The sequence below is a fragment of the Trachemys scripta genome, chromosome 3 (genome assembly GCF_013100865.1).
Source record: "Trachemys scripta elegans isolate TJP31775 chromosome 3, CAS_Tse_1.0, whole genome shotgun sequence".
NCBI lineage: Eukaryota > Metazoa > Chordata > Testudines > Emydidae > Trachemys > Trachemys scripta.
Window position 1 is genome coordinate 55,583,595 of NC_048300.1, and position 22,510 is coordinate 55,606,104.

The following is a 22,510-nucleotide window of genomic DNA, read 5'->3' on the forward strand; positions in this document are numbered from 1 at the left end:
CAGATGGTGACCAGTATAGGCCCTGAATCTTGACCAGTGACACCCTTTGTACTTTGGATCTTCTAACTGTACGATCCTTAATCCTGGTCTACACTTGACAGTGTTAAAAAGCCATACCCCTTAGCACTGTAGCTATGCCGACCTAACCCCTGGTATAGACACAAAATATGTGGATGGAAGAATGCTTACAGCTACACATTTGGGGAGGTGGAGTTCCTACAGTGATGGAGACACCCCTTCCATTGCTGTTATATGGATCTACAAGCTGGGATTATCCCAGCATAGCTATGGAGCCGTAGTTCTGCCATCATAGTCCCTGTAGTGTAGAGCATATCCTCAATCATGTGAATATCTACCTACATTTTATTTAGGTACTCGCTTTAATCATATCCCGTGGCAGAGTTATGTTGGTTAATTATGTTACATTAGGTGGTATTTCCGTTAGTCCATTTTAAATGTGCTAGCCAAGTTTTTTAAGTGACTAGTGAACTTGAGTGCCTCACTTTTGGGGTATGCAACTTGAGATCCCTCAAAGGGGCCAGGTTTTCCAAGGGCAGGCTCTCAGCACTTTCTGAAAATTGGGCCCCTTTAAAGCATCTCAAGTTGGACACGCAAAACCTGAGCCACCCCAGATGACTAGGCATTTCTGAATATCTTGGCCGCTGCCCTTTGGTGTCAGGAGTGTGCTCCTGGGGCGAGTATAATCCTCTTCTGAATAAATAGACAGCATTCAGATTCCTGGATGAACCTTTCCTACAGCCAGGTAGGTTATGCTCTCTTGCACTTGAGTACTTTGATTTGATTCACCCCTGTTTGCAAGCTATTGTTGTTATGCTAAGGATTACCCATACACTATATAGGCATTTTCTACATAATATGATTTTGCAAAGCCAGATTATTCCCTCCATTTTACTCTGTTCTACAATATAAGAACAAGTGACCACTCAATAAAATTAAAGGGCAGATGCATTTAAAGAACCAATAAAAAATATTTCTCCAGGAAGTGCGTAGTGGACCTGAGGAACTCAGTGCTGCAGGAAACTGTCAAGACAAATGTAGTATTTGGGCTTTCAAAAAGGGTGGATACTTAAGACCACTTGAGCTGTGCAATCCAAGATATAGGTAATCATATCTCATTGTTCAGGACAGTGTCACACTTTGATTTCAAAACTAGAACAATATAAAATGAACATGGCACACATTAAATGGACTAAAAACTGGCTAACTGATTAGTGTCAAAATGTATTTGTAAATGGGGAATCATCATTAAACAGGTGTGTTTCCAGTGGGGGCCCTCAAGGATTGGAATTGGCCCTATGCTATTTAACATTTTTATCAGTGACCTGAAAGAAAACAAAATCATCACTGATAAAGTTTGCAGATGACACAAAAATTGGGGGAGTGGTAAATAATGAAGAGGACAGATCACTGATTCTGAGCAATCTGGATCACTTGGTAAATTAAGCAAAGCAAACAATATGTCTTTTAATACAGCTAAATGTAAGTGTATACATCTGGGAACAAAGAATGTAGGCCATGCTTACAGGATGGGGAACTCCATCCTGGGAAGCAGTGACTCTGGAAATGATTTGGGGATCATGGTGGATGATCAGATGTATATGAGCTCACCGTGTGATGCTGTAGCCAAAAGCATTAATGTGAGCTTGAGATGTGTAAATAGGGGACTCTCGAGTAGGAGAAGAGAAGTTATTTTACCTCTATATTTGGCACTGGCGCAACTGCTGCTGGAATACTACAGCCAGTTCTGATGCCCACAATTTAAGAAGGATGTTGAAAAATTGGAAAGAGTTCAGAGAAGAGCCACAAGCACGATTAAAGAATTAGAAAAACTGGTTTATAGTGACAGATTCAAGAAGCTCAATCTATTTAGTTTAATAAAGAGAAGGTTAAGGGGTGACTTGACTACAGTCTATAAGTATCTACATAGGGAACAAATATTTAATACTGGGCTCTTCAATCTAGCAGAGAAAGGTATAAACGATTCAATGGGTGGAAGTTAAAGCTAGACAAATTCAGACTGGAAATGAGGCATACATTTTAACAGTGTGGTAATTGCCCATTGGAACAATTTGCCAAGTGTTGTGGATTCTCCATCACCAGCCATTTTAAAATCAAGCTTGGATGTTTTTCTAATAGATCTGCTCTAGGAATTATGTTGGGGAAGTTCTATGGCCTGTGCTATACAGGAGGTCAGACTAGATGATCACAGTGGTCCCTTCTGGCCTTGGAGTCTATGAATACAAGCAACTGATCACCACAGGAATCAGGAAGGAATGTCCAATCTTCTTCTCCCTATGCTTCATGTATAGCATTACCCAAAGGGCTAGATGCATTATAAAATGGCTTAACCATACTCAGAAGCATCATGTATTGGCCTCTGTTGGAGGCAGTCTATCTTTCATGTTGGGCCTATGGATCCAGCTAATCCTATGTTCTTGTGAAATGTTCAGGTACACTTATAGATGAATGAGAATGATTCAGTAAGGTGGAAGTAGCAACTTCAGGAGCCAGAAGCAGCATCCCCCTGTCACTTGAGGAAGCCAAGTATTTTTGGTATGCACACAGATACCAGCTATTTCCACAGTGTCAATTCATTTCTGTTCATCACACTTATATTGAGAATTGCTGCAGTGCTGAGTCTAAGTGTCTTGTCACAATTAAAAAAAAAATCAACATTAATATCCAGAGAAAGGACTGAGCCAACCCCTCTCGCCCCCCAGTTCAAACAGCCCTGAGATTTGGGGGCAGGCCCGTGGGGATATTTGGATCTGAGTCTGAATTTTGTGGCTGGCCCTACCTCTTTAACATGGCTTAACTAGAACATCAGCATTGAAAACCACTTTTCTTTGTAGGCAGCTATATATGTTTGGGAATCCCAACCTGGATCTGGGTTATGCAGACGAACACAAAACACCTCTGTGTAGAGGTGGGGAGTGGTTCAAAATCAAAATGCAATTTTGGGGCTTGGGACCATTTGTACTGGTATCTGTCCAGTGGAAGCAAAATACCAAAAGGAAAATAGCCATTGTGATTCGCCGGAAACCCACGGAATGTGACACCACACAGATCCCAAAAGGTGTCATTGCTGACAGCAGCACACACACATTTACAGAGAGCAGATGCTCTGAGATCAGCCATGCAGAACTGAAGACTAACAAAATCTGTTTGCACAGTGCTGCAAATCAAAAGCACCAGGTGGAGCCAAAACCCACCGAACGTGCAACTTACACCTGTCTGTGTCACTGAACAGCAAACAGAAGGGTGTGGTTAGGAGCCTGCCAGGAGGTTCAACCCCCTACCAAAAAAGTCACTTTCCTGACCCAAATTTGTTTGAATCTCTCCAAAGGAAAGTCTAGCTCCTCATCTGTTGAGGACCTGACAAGCCCCATATGCTTAGAGATGGACATACTCATGCTTGTATTTATTTAAAGGGTTGGATTTTAAGCCACTTGCAAGGATGGATGTTGCTGGCTGTTTCAATCTGTCACTTAAAAGCCAATTTTGTCATTTTTCTTCTGAGCCTCTGTAACAATGTGGCGACTCATTGGCACGGCGATTCCTGCTGGTTGTCCAGGGAATTAGCTTTTCAGCCTCTGGAGCGCCCTCTGCAGGCCAGTGTCCTGCTTGCCACTGGCCCCCGTGTCCCTCCCAGACCCCGGTGCCCTTTACCCAGGGGGTCTGCCCACCGCAGAGACCCCCAATCTGGGTCTCCCCACTCAGGGGAATCCCCAACCCCCTATCCCCACCTTGCCTCAGTGGCTACTGCCAGTCACCATCTAGCCCCCGCTCACTGGGGCAGACTGCAGTCTGTAAAGGCCACTCATCATTGGCAAGGGGGGTTTGGACCTGCTGCCTTGGCCTACCCTGGGCTGCACCCCTGCAACCCCAGTACCCTACCTGGCCTTTCATCAAAGGCCTGCAGCCTGGGGGTTTGCCAGGCTGGAGCTCCCCAGCTACTCTAGCCTTCCCCCAGCCCTGCTCCACTCTTGGTACCCTGCTCAGCTCCCAGGCAGCCAGGTCCTTCTCTCTCTATAGCTAGAGAGAGACTCTGCCAACTCCTGGCTCACTGGCCTTTTATAGGGCCAGCTGTGGCCTGATTGGGGTGTAACCCAGCTGCGGCTGCTTCCCCAATCAGTGAGCCTTTAGCTCGCAGCCCCAGCCCTCTCCCAGGGCTGGCTCTAACCCTTTCCGAGCCAGAGCGGGTGACCACCCTGCTACAGCCGCCCAATGCTGGAATTGTCACAATGTGGCGGGGAGACCCTGCATGTCCCTCTTTAAATCTCTGCTTCTTCCACCGTCCACCCACAGACCTGTGCACGTAACTAGCCAATCAAGGATCTGCCATGGCTGTTAGTTGCCATGGCTCCGGGTTGTTTCCACCACTTGAGTAGCTCTCAGTGAAATTTGTTCATTCAGTCCTTAATGCAGCATCAATTAATCCTTTGCACTTTCAGCTTCCATGATATGTGTCCCCTGATCCCTGCTTTCTTTTCTTTATGAGCCTGATCCTGTGAGGTGCGTGTAGTCCTCAACTTCCAGGATACCCCTCCCCTAGCAGGATCACGCCCTAAGCCTCCAGCCTGCAGTGCCTCACCGTTTACAGTTGGTTTCATAGGTCAGCTGGACAATGGATATCAGAAGTAGCTCCTCTCCTGCATCTCCTAAAAGGCTGTCCCTAGACTGGAGCGGATTGCATCCACCGTTATCTTTAATATGGAAATACAGCCTGTGGAGGCTTCAGGTCCCAGCATGTCTGGTTAGGTGAAGATGGAGCATTCCAGACGAGGGCATCTCTTGTCTGCATGGGATCGACGAGTCTCTTGGTCACTGTATGTGCCGTTCTCTTCCTTCTTATTTGCCATTTTTGGCTACTTCCACTTTCATCCTTCCAGCTTTAGGTTCGCCCATTAGAGCCCTTTACATATGTTACTCCTGAGCCTGTGATACAACCTCCCCTCCCCACCAGACTTGATAATGAAAATCCAGGCTCTGGCCAATTGGGATGGCAAGAGATGGTATGAGTCCAACCTTCATGCCAGATGGCTTCCTCTCTCTGGGTAGCTTGTCTCTCACTCTCGCCTGGTGTCACTATGACCCTCCCCCTTCAGGGCTCAGCTAACGTTACTTTGGATTAGATAGGAGCTTGGATTCCTGCATTCAGACTAAGATTTTGACCTGAAACTCAACAGCGCCAGCGTTCGGGGTATTCAGCACCTGGGTTCCTGTTAGGCCCATTCTAGAGAAATACCCACGTTGTGCAGTTTGGATTCGGACTCCCCCAGAGTTTGGGAGTGGGGAGGAATGGCTTGATCCATTTCACTTGTAGGCCCTTCTCTACAGTGCTGCCTCCAGGGCAGCATCATATCAGACACAGAATCAGCAGGTTCCCCCTTTCCTTAGAGTTACGATTGCTACTGTCCCTGCTGCACTCCTAGGCCTCACCTGTTCGGTTAGCAAAGATCTGAGACCAAGATCCCCCCATTCGGTAGCACGCAGCTAGTCACCGTGCCAGCATGGGCTTGTACGTGCCTGACACAGAGCCAGTAGCTGAACAGTTGCTTGCCTTCCTTCCCTACCACGTGGTGCGTCACGAATCAACTACATGTCTGTTTACTGGATAAGACTTTTTGTGCTGTCAGAAATCAAGCTGCAGAAGTGTGATCCTGCCCCCAAATCAGGTCAGCAAAGGATTCTGGCTTGGGACTGATCATCCTCTCTCTGTGCAAAAATGGAGATTCCAAAAGCATTCTATCCCTCCCCTCTATTTCCTGCAGTTACCGTGTGGCATAACTGAGGGAAGAAAGGGAGACCTAAGGTCTGAAGACCTGGGCACACCTCCCCACTTTCTCTTGAAGCCTCTTTGTCTATCACAGTAATTGGGTCTGTAGAGACAAAGCAGAGACATTGAAAATGGCCTTAACAGCTGATCTAAGAGATAACGATTGCTTCTTGAGCTCCCAGGGAGCATTGGAGGGCTAATTCCTATTTGAATGAGATGTCACCCAGGCAAAGTGTCTCTCTCTCCCTCTGCATAGGAAGCTGGAGGGATTGCAGCGAATTGCAGATTGCTCCCACAGGTGGAAAGGGTTGGGGTTCCTCAGCACAGGAACAAGGCATTCTCCCCCACTCAGGTCACTTACAGGGTGCAGAGGGGAATGCCCCTTGCCTTCTGGAGCCAGGCACTGCCAATAGGGTGAGGAGAGGAAATCACACAGAAAGTGAAAAGGGATTAATCCCTCTATAATGAGCCGAACTGGCACCCTCAGCTCCAAACAGCCCTCAAATCTGGCTCCGAGCCGAAAACCAAACTCACAAAGTAAAAGTTTTTTCACTCTTCTCCCAATTCTCCACCCCCATGACAACCCTCAAACTAAGTACCATCTCCATAGCAGTCACAGAGACCCTCCAATCCCTCACTCCTGAAGCAGCCTGTTTCTATACATCTACATACATACATAATAAAATGTGCAGAAGAGCCCAGAAGGAGCCTGTTTCCTGCATGGTAGCATCAGTAAAGTGAGATGTCCTCTGGATGCTGCAGAACTTAATAAAAAGCTATGATGGCACCACAATCCCTGCAAGGCTTGCTAGCGGACCTATCAGCCAAAGGACAGAGCATCCTACCTGTATGCTACACACATGCTTAAGGCATGTGATCATCTCTCCTTCTAATAGCTGGCTCAGACAGCTATAACAACCTGTGACTCATGCAGAGCTTAAGGAGGTCTCCTTTAGTTGAAACAGTTGAGACCTGTGCTTTTGGTGCTGAATGTCCTGGATTTGACCCTGGATGATGACCGTTATCTCGGCAGTCAAATTCCAAAAAAACCCCCCCAACCAATGGTAATTTCGTAGGATCACATCTCTGTATTGCAGCCAATGAAGTGAAATCAAGACTTGCTCAAAGCCACCAGAGGAGTCAGTGGCAGAGCAGAGATTACAAGAGTAGTTCACTGCACCAGGACTGCCCCAACTGCACAGCTTTAATTTCAGACCTATATCACTCACTGTCACTTTAAATACCCAGAAATACAAGAACTGCATATGTGCATGGCGCTAGGCATTAAGTGCCACATGCATATTCAAATGAAAAGGATGGAGATGTTCATTGTTGAAGCACAACAACAGCAGTATAGGCAGGTAGCTTCCTTTGAACTCCAGCAAAGATTGGTTTTACACAGCAGGAAAAAAATAACAACAAGAAAAAAAAAACCCAACCCATCTCACATTGTCTGTTTGGTTTCTATAATTACATTCACAGTCACTCTTCCAGGACAGCTGTGCTGAGGGATGCAAAAGAGTGGAGCCAAAAGAAGAGGATAAAATTGTCAGCAGCTTTCAAAGCAGCTTGTGGGTTGCTAAGGAAAAAGGGTGAAAAGCTTAGGTATTGAAATCTGCTAACAAGGAGAGACAGAAACACTGAGAGCAGGAGAATGCATCGGTATGCCAGACAGTTGTCACAATGACCTGAGAATGAAACATCTTCCGGTAGGGTAAAGTCACAAAAGAAATAATGAGATACAAGTTGCTAACAAGCCTAAGAAAATCCAGAGGAATTTTGGGTTGTGTGGAAAAAAAAATAGAGTATTCAAAAAATCTAATCTTTATTAAATGGCTTGATAACAAATACACACATGAAACATAATGTGCTAGCTAGACAAGGAAGTGCTGTATATGGGCACTATTTTGTAGGCTAAAAAACAGACTCTGATCTCAGTTACACTGGTATAAATCTGGAGCAGGGTGACCAGACAGCAAGTGTGAAAAATTGGGACAGGGGTTGGGGGGTAATAGGAGCCGATATAAGAAAAAGACCCAAAAAATCGAGACTATCCCTATAAAATCGGGACATCTGGTCACTCTAATCTGGAGTGATTCTGTTGGCTTCCATAGTGCTGCTTCAGGCTTATGATGGTATAGATGGGATCAGAATCTGGACCAGCAGGCCTGACTTGCCATTGTGTTATCCCGATTGTATACTCCACGGAGTCAGTGGAGTTACAGCAGCATAACAGAGTGAAGAATCAGACACAGCACATTTTATTAGATGTATAGAAAAGTCAAACACTCCCCTCTGTTTGCAGATACTGAGCAGCTGCTCGAAGAGAGAATTTATGATATATTCAATCATACAAATCAAGAGGCAATTAAAATACATTAATATTTTGGTCATATTCATTATTTCCCCTCCCCAATACTTATTACTCTTTTATTAACATTTATTTCACAACCTCAGATGAAAATCTAGGGCCTACTCATGAAATCTTACTCCTGTGAAAGCAAAATTCCCATTGTCTTCAGCAGACTGAAAACGGTACAATGGAAGTGGGCTAGAGTCTAACCTTAGATACACCAATGTAAATCCAGAGCAACCCCACTGACTCCAGTGCAGAGTTTGGCCTGTGAGAATGTGGTATCACCTCAGGAATAAGAAAGGAAAAAACTCGGCAAAACCACGGCAGGAATTAAGAATACTCACCTGCTGAAAGAGAGGGCAATGCAGCAAGCTGCAGCCAGTTACAGCATGGCCACTTTAGGACTGCAGCGGCTTTCAAATTTAAAAGGCCAGTGACCAGAAAGGCAAGGTGGGAAAAATTCCTATTAATGGGCATCCCTGCATGGGGGAGAGTTAGTAGGGACCAAGAAATCAGAAAGAAGGGGATTACAGTTTTCCTCCTTATTATGGATATTTGATAGGTCTTAATTGGGCTAACATACATGTGTGTGTGCAACTTACTTAGTTAGTTAGTTAGTTAGTTAAAACCCTGTTGTTTTCTCATTCTGGAGAATCTCTCTTTCGCCTTCTAGTGGGAATGCAAGTCTCAAGACATTCAAGCCCTGCTTCACCTTGAGGTAAATCAAGAGTAACTCTTTTGGCCTCCTGGGGTGTTAGTGCAACATGAGATCAGAACCCGTCTCTCTCCATTTTAAATTATAAACCCCACAAAGCTATAAAAGTTTGTACATTTTAAAACCTGAACTGAGGGTCCCAATTTCTGAGCTGGAACTTTTGAAATGTGCTCAGTTGGCCCCGAGGGATTTCAGCTGCTACCTCCATGTTGACTTATGTTTGTTTGGCAGAGGTTATTGCTGGTACCCATTTAAGTGTGGGCTCATTAAAGAGAAAGCCTCAAGACCAGTCAGATGCTGAGTCTTACCTTTTGGTTGGATTTGAATGTAATAGATCTTCAGATCACAGTCATTTCATAGCTGTGCAGTTTGTGGCCAGCTGAGGGACAGCTTACCTCACTGTCTCTGAGACTTCTAGCACTCCCTAGGGCAAACAAACTATTCAGAAAGCAGGATAGGGCTCTCAGAAGAGAACACAGACTCAGCTGGGGTTTGAACTCAGAGCTGGAGAGGTGAAAGTCTCTATGTTAGACTCATTCCATCTGTGGCATAGTGCCAGCCTATGGCCACTGCAGGTATCTAGCAGGAAGAAGACTAAAGAGACATGAAGAAACTCAGAGATTGGGAGTTCTCCAAGTCAGACGCTGAATCTGATTTTATCTATTGAGTTGTTGATGCACCAATCAAAGGAAAATATTTCACTGAAACCTAAGAACCCCTGCTTCTTCAAGAATATTATAGCACCATTGAGCTCCTTAACTGACAAAGGTTTGCATGTGTGGACCCCACAAGACAGACACTTCTCTTGGGCCTCCATGGAGCAATGATAAAACATGTGATGCTTCTAGAGGCTGAGAACACTCTGAGAACTGAGAAGTCAGTCACTTATTGTTCTCATATGAAGCATCCTGATCCCCTTCAAGTTCTCTGCCTCTCAGCCTTGCTTTTCTTTCTTTCTTGTGCATGTGAGAAGCTATAACTATAGCACCAGTCTCTCTCCTTCATGGCTGGATATAAGTGCTGAACTTTTTCAGAGATAGAGAGAAGACTGACTGCAATACCATCATTTAAACAAAACGGCACTTCATAGCGCTTGATGTGTTGTACAAAGAAACACAGCGCAAAGGGAGAGCTAAAGAAAAGAAATGATGTCACTACTAACTCAACCCTGACTTCAGATTCAAAGGCAGCCTTCACAAGGGACCTGATTTTACTCATTCCATACTGTGGTCCTTCCCAAAGTTTTGGAAGCTGAGCTCCCCATCAGGAAAACGAAACAAATCATGTCTCTCCTTTATTGCTGCCATATGTTGTTAAAGACCTACCCAGGTTAACTTATACATCTGCCATGCTCTCCTCCCGCAACTAGTCCTTCACATTTCCAGCATTGGGAAGCACTGGGGAAGATCTTTGTGATATGATACGTTCTCTCCTTTCTTATGTGCTTTGATGCGCAGTGAAATAGTTACACAATGCTGCCATTTAAATCATCGCTGGAAGTGGTGCATAGGAATTGGTACTATCCCTTTAAGTAGTTTGTAAACTCTCTAGTGACCCTCGGTGTCTTCTGTGTTTCAGAAGCCGGCAGAATCCTGCCTGAGCAGCAGTGCATAAAATGTAGCTAGGTTTTGATGTTCTATATGTTTAGTAAACATGGTTATGTAAACCCTGGTATAGTAAACACCGTGGTTGGGTTGCTTCTACATATTGTGTACATTGTGTAAAGCGAAAACAACAACACTGGGCATCTCACTGAGTGGGGCAGTTCAAAGGTCAGAGCTATTGTTGAGGCTCTCCGAAAACTCAGTCAGATGTCTCTGCATCAGTTACACTTGGTTCACATTTTGAATGTTGCCCTCACAACCATAACAGCTAGAAACTTACATTTAAAAACAGCGAACACAGAAATTCTGGAGAACAAATGAGAGGTCTGTCTGTGCCCCCCTGGCTTGTCCTTCACTCACACTTTGGCAAACACTACTATAAGACTCAGATTTTTAAGGGTATTTAGGCATTGCTGTGTTCAGTGCTGCAATTCCTAACTGGTTTAGGAGCCTAAATCTCATTTACAGAAGGATTTTATGCACTTAGGAGCCAAAATCTCATTGTGAATCGATGAGATTTAGGCCTCTAAGAGCCTAAATCACTTTTGAAAATGAGATTTTGGCTCCTTCATCAGTTAAGCATTGCAACACTGAGCACAGCAATGCCTAAATACCTTTAAGAATCTGGGCCTAAGTGCCTCTCTCTCATCCTTGAACCATATTTGGAGAAGGAGGTGGTACTTGTAGGCTTTTAGCCAAAGGGATATCTGTAACCACTGGAATCTGTGCATACAGCACCCCTCCCATGTTACAGAGATATAACCCTGTAATACGCCTGAGGTGTGATGGAGGGCAGGAAATAACGACTAGTTTCTTACCAGCATTTTTTGTGTGTCTAACCTTTGTTATACATGGTGTAAAAAGAATATTTAATCTTTGGCAAATTAAGTCACATGAATCCCAGTCTGGAAGGGAGCCAGAGAGACCTGAAGGAGGTGGCTGCAGACCTTCCAACATTCTCTGGAAGCTAGTGACACCAAAGAAAAACTGGAGAAGATGAAATCCTCCATGCTGCTACATGTAGCAGGCCCAGAGATGTCGGAAATGTACTCTACATTCCAGCTGGATTACAAAGAGAAGTGCAAACTGCTAGATAAAGTCATTCAAACACTTAAGTGATAATTTGGTCCACGCAGGCATGGCACTTCATGACATCATACAACTAACTTCTTTGATCTATCCATTCCACCATCCCCACCGAGCCTTTGGTATGTCAGACAAATAGGGGAGCTGAGCAGCAGCAGCGGCTCCAGGCACTGTGCTCCAAGCGCGTGCCTGGGGCGGCAAGCTGTGGGTGGCGGCCTGCCGGTCCCTGCGAGGGCAGCAGTCAGGCTGCCTTCGGTGGCATGCCTGCGGGAGGTCCGCCGGTCCCATGGATTCGGCGGCAATTCAGCGGCGGGTACGCTGAAGGCACAGGATCGGCAGACCTCCCGCCAAAGGCAGCCTGCCTGCCGTGCTTGGGATGGCAAAAAGGCTAGAGCTGCCCCTGCTGAGCAGTCAGCACAAATAAAGAATTTGATAAAAATCTTTGGGGGATTCAAGGGCCCCAAATCACAAAACACCTCACCAATGCTGTCTTAGGATCACCATCTCCTGGGCAGAAAGACAAAAACTCTAGTGCTGGTATCTAACAGGCTTCCTGAGTCAATGACAGTGTGTACGGAAATGGTTACAAAAAAGCAAAATCCCAGGAAACTAGAACATAAGAAATACTATGTCAATAATGGCAAACAGGTACCATCACAGCATCTGAGAGACAGTGCTAGATTCCAAACAGAAAGTGGCTGGTACCCTGCAGAGCAACTTCTAAACTAAGGTTTTATGTTATCTTAACTAGTCCTGAGAGTAAGTCTTACAGGAGGAATCAAAAATCTAAACATTTTGACCTTTTCAGAATTTTGTTTTCAGCCAAAACAATTTGGCAAGTGCAACACAAATTCGCAAAATGCGTTGATTGACTCAAACAAGCATTTTTCTATGAAAAAAAGTTTAGCCTCCCAAAATTTTGCCCATCTCTAGCAGCAAGCAAAGATTTCCAGTGGTGGATCCATTCAGCGGCTGATCAGGCCAAAGGGAACTGTTTAGAACAGCTGATCAGTTATAGCTGCATCTTGTCTGTAAAATCTCCAGTGACTTATAGTAAAGCTCTCCCACTAATGGAACAAGTATTCTCCGTTTCACACCTCACACTTGAAATACCTTGCATGTGATTTAACGGCTTCATGCTAAAGGTTTCCAAAATGCCGACTGCTACTTGTTGCCAATATGGGCTTCATGCTGTGGAAAACTGGACACTGAGGAGTTAAGCAAAGCATGTTCTACCAGCACCAGTGGTTTGCTTATTTTGTTTTGATACAAACATACAGTGCTACTTCTGGGTAATAATACAAAGTCCTTGACAAGCTACACAAAGTACAAAAGAGCACTCAGTAATATTCATGTGAAAAAAGTGAGCAGAAGGCCAGTTGGTGATGAAACCTGCTCTTCCATTCAATGAGCCACTTAAAATACATCTATATATACTGTATGTTCTGTTTCAGAAAGCAGCCTGCAGGTGGAACAATCCTAGAAAAGGCCAAATGTGTCTTTTTCCCCCTTCCCAGCCCTCCCTTGCTGTGCCTTCCTGAAACAAAAAGCCAAGTTCCCCAGATGCAAATGACATCAGTGTGGTGGGAAGCAGCATTTAATACACTACCCATTTCTCCTGTTCTTTTTATGTTCTGTTGAATGAGGCGAGAAAAGCTTCAGACAATGGATAAGGTGCCACTTTAGATCACAGCTGGGTGGATACTTCAGCTGCTATTGCTCATGGTGAGTGAGGTTGACAAAACATGTGTGTCTAATTCATTTGTTCCATCTTTCCTCATATACAACATAACCTTTTCTGGGAGGAAGAATGGACTTCTGGTTAAAGCCTGGGGATCAATTTCCAGCTCTGCTACAGACATCTCATGTGATCTAGGGCAGTGGTTCTCAAACTAGGGCTGCCGCTTGTTCAGGGAAAGCCCCTGGCGGGCTGGGCTGGTTTGTTTACCTGCCGCATCCGCAGGTTCAGCCGATCGCTGCTCCCACTGGCTGCGGTTCAGCGCTCCAGGCCAATGGGGGCTGCAGGAAGTGGTGCGGGCCGAGGGATGTGCTGGACACCCTTCCTGCAGCCCCCATTGGCCTGGAGCGGTGAACTGCAGCCAGTGGGAGCCACGATCGGCCAAACCTGCAGACGCGGCAGGTAAACAAACCGGCCCGGCCCGCCATGGGCTTTCCCTGAACAAGCGGCGGCCCTAGTTTGAGAACCACTAATCTAGGGCACATCACCTAGTCTTCCTGCATCTCAATTCCCTATCTATAAAATGGGAATAGTAGCACTTCCCTACCTCACAGGGGTGTTGTGTGGATAAAAATCCATTAACAACTGAGACGTGTTCAGACACTCTGGCCAATGGGGGCCATAGAAATAGACCTGCAGAGATTCTGCCTAAGCTGCCCTACCCTGGAACAGATTCTGGACTAAGACATTTCTGAAAGGCAAACTTATAAGGACTAGGGCCCAGAGCCTCAAAGGTATGTAGGTGCCTAACTCCCATTGATTTCAGTGGGAGTTAAGTGCCTAAATACCTCTGAGGCTGTGGGCCTAGATGGCTCAGGGAATTGGTAATGAAATGAAGAAACTTTCACTGCTAGGTCACTGGTTTTAATCAAATCCTGGCTGGCAATATGGACAAAGTTGTTACTGTCTGATAGCTCTTTGGTAACCTGTGTACAATGACATAATGGTATCAGTCCAGGTCTTAGTGAACAGGTGTCTGCATCACAGAGAAACCCCAGCACCAGCTGGTGTCCTTGCTTATTGATTGGACAAAAAGTCATTCTGCAAAATGCTTTAATTCTGTTTTAAAAAGGCACAACATATTAAAACAAAGAATAGAAAAGTCAAGCAAAAATGAAAAATAAATAAATAAATAAAAAGGACACATTCCTGGGTACATTTGCAAAGGAGAAATAAGAAATATAGACCCAGATCCACAGTGGTGGCAAGGACAAAAGTTCCCTTGAATTCAGTGTAGCTATGTCCATTTACACCAGCTGAGGATCTGACTCATGGATAATGAAAAGAGTGGGACAGGAAAAGTTTGTTAAAGAGATAAACAGCCAGACTCTAATTTCAATTATGCCATTGTAAATCTGGAGTGGCTCCACAGAAGTCAAGAAGCTACACCAGTGTAAATTTAACTGAGGGACTATTAAGATAATTGGGACTACTAAGATAAGATTTTAGAAGAAATGTAAAGGAAGGCAAAGACATAGTAGAATGAATCAGTGTTGAAGCTTAGTCCACCGTAAGAGTGTGGAAAACAGAGGAACCAAAACAGGTAAAAAGATACCCAAATGTCTCAGGCACGAGAGCGGGAAGAACAAGAGGCAATATAGAGAGTTGTTAGGGATGGGTTGAGGCAGTCACAAGAAAGGTAGAAAAGGCTGGAAGCAGAATCTTAAACTTGAGGTCTAATTTAGAGTTCCCTCACACCAGTATAAATCCAGAGTGATTCCACCAAAGACAATGGAGTTACACCATGTAGAGCTGCTGTAAGTGAAAGGAGAGTTGGATCCTTAATGTGGACATGGCTACACTGGAAACTTCAAAGCACTCCCGCAGCAGCGCTTTGAAATGCGAGCGCTGGGAGAGAGGTCTCCCAGGGCTCCTGGTAATCCACCTCCACGAGGGGACTAGCTCCCAGCGCTGGGAGCCTGTTTACACTAGCGCTTTAAAGCGCTCTGACTCACTGCGCTCAGGGGGGTAATTTTTCACCCCCTTGAGCCTGCAAGTTAGAGCACTATAAAATGTAAGTGAAGTCAAGCCCTATGGAACGAATTGATGGCCAGGGCAACTGAAGATGCAGTGGGGAGACTGTGACAGACTGCACCCCGGTATTCACCCCTTGCGCACTATTGTAATAATCTTTGCACAAAGTATGCCCTGTGAGGTATCATTTGAAAGCTCATAATTTGCTGATCTTTATTGTCCCAGGAAAATATGTGTGGCAACATTGTATGTAAAGTTATAAGATTCCACTGTATCATGTAAGTAACGCTTTTTCCAAGTCTGGGGAGTGGCTAAACCAGTCCCTCAGAGACAAAGGGCAAGCTGACACCTCAACCAGGTGTAAACAAGGTCAATGGGCCATCAGCTGCTTAATGGCCATTCTTCGGTAGGAAAGGGGATGTGGTTGAAAAATCTTATTTTAGTGAAGAAACAGCATGGGGTTCCTGTCCACACAGACTGACTGCCCCCATACTCCCAGTTGGTAATGCTTCTCAAAGGGGCGGGGAGAGGACTATAAAAAGAAAGGAGCTACACAGCAGCAAAGCAGTGTAAAGGGCACCCCAGGTTACAGGGCAGGAGGACACACCTACTCATTAGTCTGGATTGTACCCTGTGTATGTCACAGTGACATATAAGAAATGTGCAAGAGCACAGTGGAAAAAAAACTTGAGTGGTTTATGAGAAGAAGCAGAAATGCCAGTTGCTGCTGAAGAAAATTACAGCACTCAAGACAGGTGATAACAAGAGCAGGAACAAGAAGATTAGGTAAAGTGAGAGAGAAAAAGGCGATTCTAGAAATACTAAGGAGATGGCAAGAACAGGGTTTCATGATGACTAGAGAACATTTTCACTTGAGGATAACAAAAGGTTAAAAAAATAGCCTCCAATTTTCCGGGGGAAGTAGCAGAAGTGAGAAATGTAATCCAATTGCAGCGGCGAGATTGTCGGAGAGAAGAAAGAATGAAAGGAAAATTTAAAAAGTTAATTTTCATCAAGGCTTAGTTTAGAGAAGAGTTGAGATGTCTAGAGAAACAACACAGAGACTGTGAGAAAGCGAACAAGATGGGAGGAGTAATGGAAAGTTAAGGAATTTGGGCTGGGAGTTAAGGAAAACCTGAGGACTGCTGGTTTGGAAAAATGGAAAATTGCTTTTTCGCCTAAACAATTTTTTTTTCACAAAAACTGGTAATTCTGGAACTCCCAGTTAAAACTGTACATTCCCCATTCTTCATAAAGCAACATGAAATTGTGAATATTGCATCATATTAAGGAGCAGGAAGAAATTGCAAGCACCATCTGAAATTCACAGGTACAGAAAAAATTGTCGGCTTGCCACAGAAAATTACAAATTTTCATTGAAAAAAATAAAAGCCCCCAAAGCAAAGTATATCTGCCTAAACCAGAACATTTCTGTCTGGATATGCCACCGCGGTGTAGTTCAGCTGTCTCATCTCCCCATTCTCCTCTATGAGCTGGACAACTCAACTGGACATCATCTCTTATGATGATCTCATCTCTCACCTGCCCTTAACATGAGGGGTGCTCATGGTGCATCATGAGAGACGTAATCTGACCCGGGAGCTCAGCCTATGGAGGAGAATGGTGTCGGAGAATAACAGAGTTCTCACTTTTTGTTTGGGTACAGCAAGTCAGATACTTTATTTTCTCTCTATCAATTACATAGAGGAAGAGAGTTAAACAGGTCTCTCAACAGGTAAACAATTACAGCAAGCATTTATACCTTTTGTTACAGACAATAATGAGCAACAGCTGCATTTTGTTTATACATAGGTCATTCTGATATCTTGTTTTGCTCACTAATGTAGACTCTTAGTCTACATTCCATATTATCTACACATTATCTACACAAGGTCGCAACAACTTCTCACGCAATTCTTTCCCACTCGCCTCACACATTCCTCGCTTCTACAAATCTCGCGTTATTAGGGTTACAGTTAGCCTGACTCTTGCTAACAAACTGTCATGCATTGCAATCCCCTTCCACAATGGGATCATGAGGCATCTGATCTATAACTCCCATGATGCACCGTAGAAGCATTTTGGTATCTATATATTTCCCTTTTTTAGGTGAAATATTTCAGTTTTGGAATTTTTGCCAAATTTTTGGAATATTCCACAGAAACCCACCCCCAACCCAATTTTCCAATCAGCTGAGATTCCTAGCTGAATATAGAACAGGGGTAGGCAACCTATGGCATGTGTGCCAAAGGCGACACGCGAGCTGATTTTCAGTGGCACTCACACTGCCCCTGTCCTGGCCACCGGTCCGGGGGACTCTGCATTTTAATTTCATTTTAAAAGAAGCTTCTTAAACATTTTAAAAAACTTTATTTACTTTACATACAACAATAGTTTAGTTATATATTATAGACTTATAGAAAGAGACCTTCTAAAAACGTTAAAATGTATTACTGGCACGCGAAACCTTAAATCAGAGTGAATAAATGAAGACTCGGCATACCACTTCTGAAAGGTTGCTGACCCCTGATATAGAACATTCAATAGACATAAACCCAAGCAGAGAAGTTTGGATCTGAACTTTCCTCAAGTGTGCTCAGGGGGGTATTTGGATTCAGAGTTCTAGCTGAAGTCTATTATAGAGAGATGCCTCAAAATTCCAGTCCCAGTGCAGACTGACCCAAAGTCCTAAAGGGTGGGGATCTGGTTCTGTTCAATCTCTAACAGTGACCCTTGCATTTCGGCAAACTCCAAGACTAATTCTGACTTCACACGGGTGTGAATCAAGAGTAACTCCATGGTACTCAATGACGTTGCTTCCACTGATGCTCAGAGTTTCTTCTTATATTTGCATTTCCAATATACATTTTTCTTTCAGAGCCTAACTCACTTTCAGTCATTAATTGCATTTACAGATAGACCTGGGCTTAACTCCCTTCACCTGCTCTTCAGATGTGCTCATCATCAACTCCCCTATTCACTAGTATAGTCTGCATCCGTAGCATGCATAGAATATGATACGTCATCATCTGCATTCACAAAGAAGTCTCAAGCTTTTTCTGCCAATAGTTGAAAGACTCCATATCCAAGTCCCATTTTGAGACCTATTGAAAGCAACATGAGGGATGATCACATTTTTCTGTAACTGTCTTTTCCCTCTGTTCTTGGCTTTTAATCAGCTAAAACTGGTGGCTAGCTAGATAATTCAGGCCCCTGTTCAGCAAAGAACTTAAGCACGTGCCTAATTTTAAGCACATGGATAATCCCATTGACTTCATTTCCTTACTCATATGATTAGAGTTAGGTATGTGCTTAACTAGGGCCCCAGTATTAAAGTAAGAGAGACGACACTTTTCCAGTCACTAACTTTTTATTCAACATAAGTGCTTGTTGACAGCACAAATAATTTTCTTACATAAGCACTGAGGGTCTGATCCTGCTCCCATTGAAACATGGACTGACTTCAGTGGGCTAGGATCCAGCTCTAAAATATAGGGCGGGGGGGGAATAGCTCAGTGGTTTGAGCATTGGCCTGCTAAACCCAGGGTTGTGAGTTCAATCCTTGAACTTGGGAATCTGGGGCAAAATCAGTACTTGGTTCTGCTAGTAAAGGCAGGGGGCTAGACTCAATGACCTTTCAAGGTCCATTCTAGGAGATGGGATATCTCCATTAATTATTATTACATACAGAAGGGAAGGGGATGAACCTTTCCCTAACTCTGCTCCCACTGGAGACAATAGTAAAACTCTCATTGACTGCAATGGCAGGAGAGTTTTGCCAGCACTGAGTGCTTTGGAAAATCCTGTTAATATTGTTTTCATAAAAGTTATATCAATGTTTTATCAGTTCATTTTATTTGGTCCCTCTTTCCCCAAATAGTTTAGTTGTTAATCTCAAGCAAGCAGTGAAGTGGCTCCGCTTCTCTTTGTTATTTTCTTCTGGTCAACCACATTTCTATAGATGGCCTTTATTCTTGCAACCACAGTCATGAAAATACTAAATCGATGTTTAATTTCAGCAAAGCAGGACATTTTCCTAATGCCATGGTAATAGTAATGTTGGCGTTAATGACGCAGACATCAACTTTCTATCGTCGGGTCTTTCAAACTTGGGCCAATCTCAGAATATATTAAGATGATTTCCGATAATTGGCACCCTCCCTCCATTATTTTTCTGTGAATTTTGAGTCTATGTGGTTTAGCAAAACTGGTGTGTGAAAACATCTAGTCATAACTTTCCACTGAGATACTCTCTGTGGGGCCGGGGGAGAACTAACAGTGCTCATAGTAGCTAGTGTTCTACCCTTCTAATCCAATTTTCTATCTTATTTCTTTTTTCCCACCTAACCTTACATAATCAATATTGCCCTGCAGTTCTGTAAAAAAAGTGCATACAATGTACCCTTTGGTTTATTTTTACCAGAGATTTGATTATCTTGTAATTTCCTTACCTAGTTCTCTGGTGAGGATAAATCTATGATTTTGTAAAGAATGTCTTAACTGCAAGAAATTACTGCCTTTCTAATTTATGTTCCTATTGTAGTTGTGTGAAAGGTTTTAGCTCAGTTTTGTTAAATACATTTTCTTATACATTTTAATCTTTTTTGGTACCTATTTTTCCTCTTACCTCTTTTGTGAAACTGGGATATTCTACATGGTGGTATATTTAGAAATGTCCCTGGAAAGTGCTAGTTGTTTTCTCACATCTTTCCATATTTGCAACATTTTGGAAATCCAGGGATTAGACAACAACACTTTTGTCAAGACTCTTCCTCAATGAAGAACTGATCAATGTTAATTAAATGTTATGCCCTCAGGCTTTAGACAGAGAAATAATAGCAACATCAAGGTGAGGCAGAACTCGGGTAATATGTTCTCTTTGTTTTGAACAGTCTTTCAGAATAGGAGTGGATGTTAACAGGAGTTAACCACAGTAACATGCAACTGGGAGACTGAACACAAGGGCTGGTCCATTTTCCTGGGAATGGAATGGAATTTACCATGGTTCAAACAATGCAAAAACAGATACGTGGTATTAATTATTTAAGGCTCTTCACCACATCTCTGTGACGTATTATTCTTAAATAGAGGAGAAAAAGCTTGACTCATGGCTGGCTGAAAACAGCATATAATGAGAATAAGGGTAACATTTTCAAACTAGGAAGCTCAGAAGTGGGCATCAAAACACTACAACTAGCCACCTAAATAAATGCGGTCTGATTTTCAGAGGTCCTGATGTGAATTAATGTCAATGGAAGTTGTGTGTGCTTAGCATTTCTGAAAATAAAGGTGCCCAGTGTAAACACATAAGTCTACAAACTTGAATTTAAAGTTGCTATAATTTACCACCTCAGTAGAGAACACTACTGAAGACCTGGAGCAATGTTAACTAATCAGATGGCCTGTGCAAAAAGGTGTATGCTAACTGGCTATCACTGAGTCTGGTGAAAGCTATTTCTCAACTCTGAATAATACATTGTTTTTTTTAATCTTGGGTGACAGCTTAATACCTTTGGAACGTTAATGTAAAATGAAAACCTGTGACACTTGAATTTCATAGCCATAATGTAGGGGTTTACTGATAAATTCTGAATGCCTTCTTGAGATCTATGTTATAATACCAGTACAATGCAAACTTCATGTTTCAATTAAAAAAGATTTTATTGTTACTCAAGATGCATATTAGTCTGGACTAGTATATCTTGATGTCCATATCAAAATACATCAATGGCCCTGATTTTTCTCTCATTTAGACTAGCATAAATCAGGAGTAACTCCACTGAAGTTAACCCTTTGATTTATGGGGAATTCTGAAAGTGGAACATTGGAACTAAAGGATTAAGACATATTGGAATAAATATTCTGTACCAGTTGTGAAATATTGATACAAATCTTTATATTTTCTCCCTGGAACATGCTTCCATTCTTCTACACCTGTCAAATACAACTTTGCTTTACACTCATCTCACTGTATAATATGCAAACAAGTTGGATTGCAAGTCTAGATTTATAAATGCAGTGCAGTGTAATATAGTGAAGGGAACTCTAGCTTGTTTTAGTTGGAGACAAGACATGTAAATTACCAGTCATCTTCAATAATTTAGTCTGATATGACATTATGATGAAAGCTGAATAAACTGCCGGCAGCTGTGGTCTTACTTTCTGCACTTCTGTTATAGAATTAAGACTCTTCTAGAGATTATGCAATGGACTATATTGTCCAGTAGAGGTAACTCATCACATGGAAGTTATTAATACTCCATTAACAAATATGTTTTGATAGCTAAAAAGAACAAAGCAATTTTACCAAGGGCAGCCAAACAAGTCTAAAAGCTCCTATCCCCTTAGCAGCAGAATAAGCACGTCAGGTTGGTTATGAACATGAAAGAGATATGTTAGCAGCTCTTGAAGACAACAGCCATTAAGCTATTAATAGTCCTTCATTTTATTGACTAGGGTTTTATACAATACAATTCATTGCATCTTTCATGCTGCGTCTCAAGCTGTATCCCAAACCGATTTGCAGAGCTAAATAATACAAGACAGTATATGCTATAAATTACAAGAAATGGTGGTGTAAAAGTCGTATGGTGAATAATTAAAGCCTTTGTTCGCAAGGACTGGAACAGAGGGAGACAGCAGTGCTGAGCATAAACCAAGGAGAAAAACATGTTCTCCGATAAACCTTGAAGCAACAAGGGAGCTGAAAGGCACAGGAAAGCTGTTTGAGATGGCAGGGGTTGTAGAGACAGGGCTCTCAGATCATTACTGACCAACTTTTTGGACAGAAAAGAGGCCAGAGCTAGTTGAGACAAAGCCCTGGAGTTTTTAAAAGCCCAGATGGCAAATTTAAACTGGACCATGACATGAATGAGGAAATCACTTACCCCTGTGCTTCTGGCCCCATTACCTGGGGGGAGGCTAGGCAGGGAGGTTTCATGTTTTCCTTAAGACTCTGCGCAGGTATACAGCCAGGTCTCAACCTGGCCCTACATTTTAATTGCATCCAAGCAGATGTAGTCTATGTCAAACACCAGCTGGGGAGACTTTCCAGACTTTCCAGGGGTATATCACGGACATATCAATGTTCCCCTGAGCTCTGGAGTTGCTACTGTAATAAAGAGGCAAAGCAGCATTTCTGGGTGAGTAATGAGAGATGAGAGATAGCTGATGTGCCTGGCTTTGCCATTCAAAGCAATGGCCTCACATTACATGTTTACTACAGCTACCAGAGGAG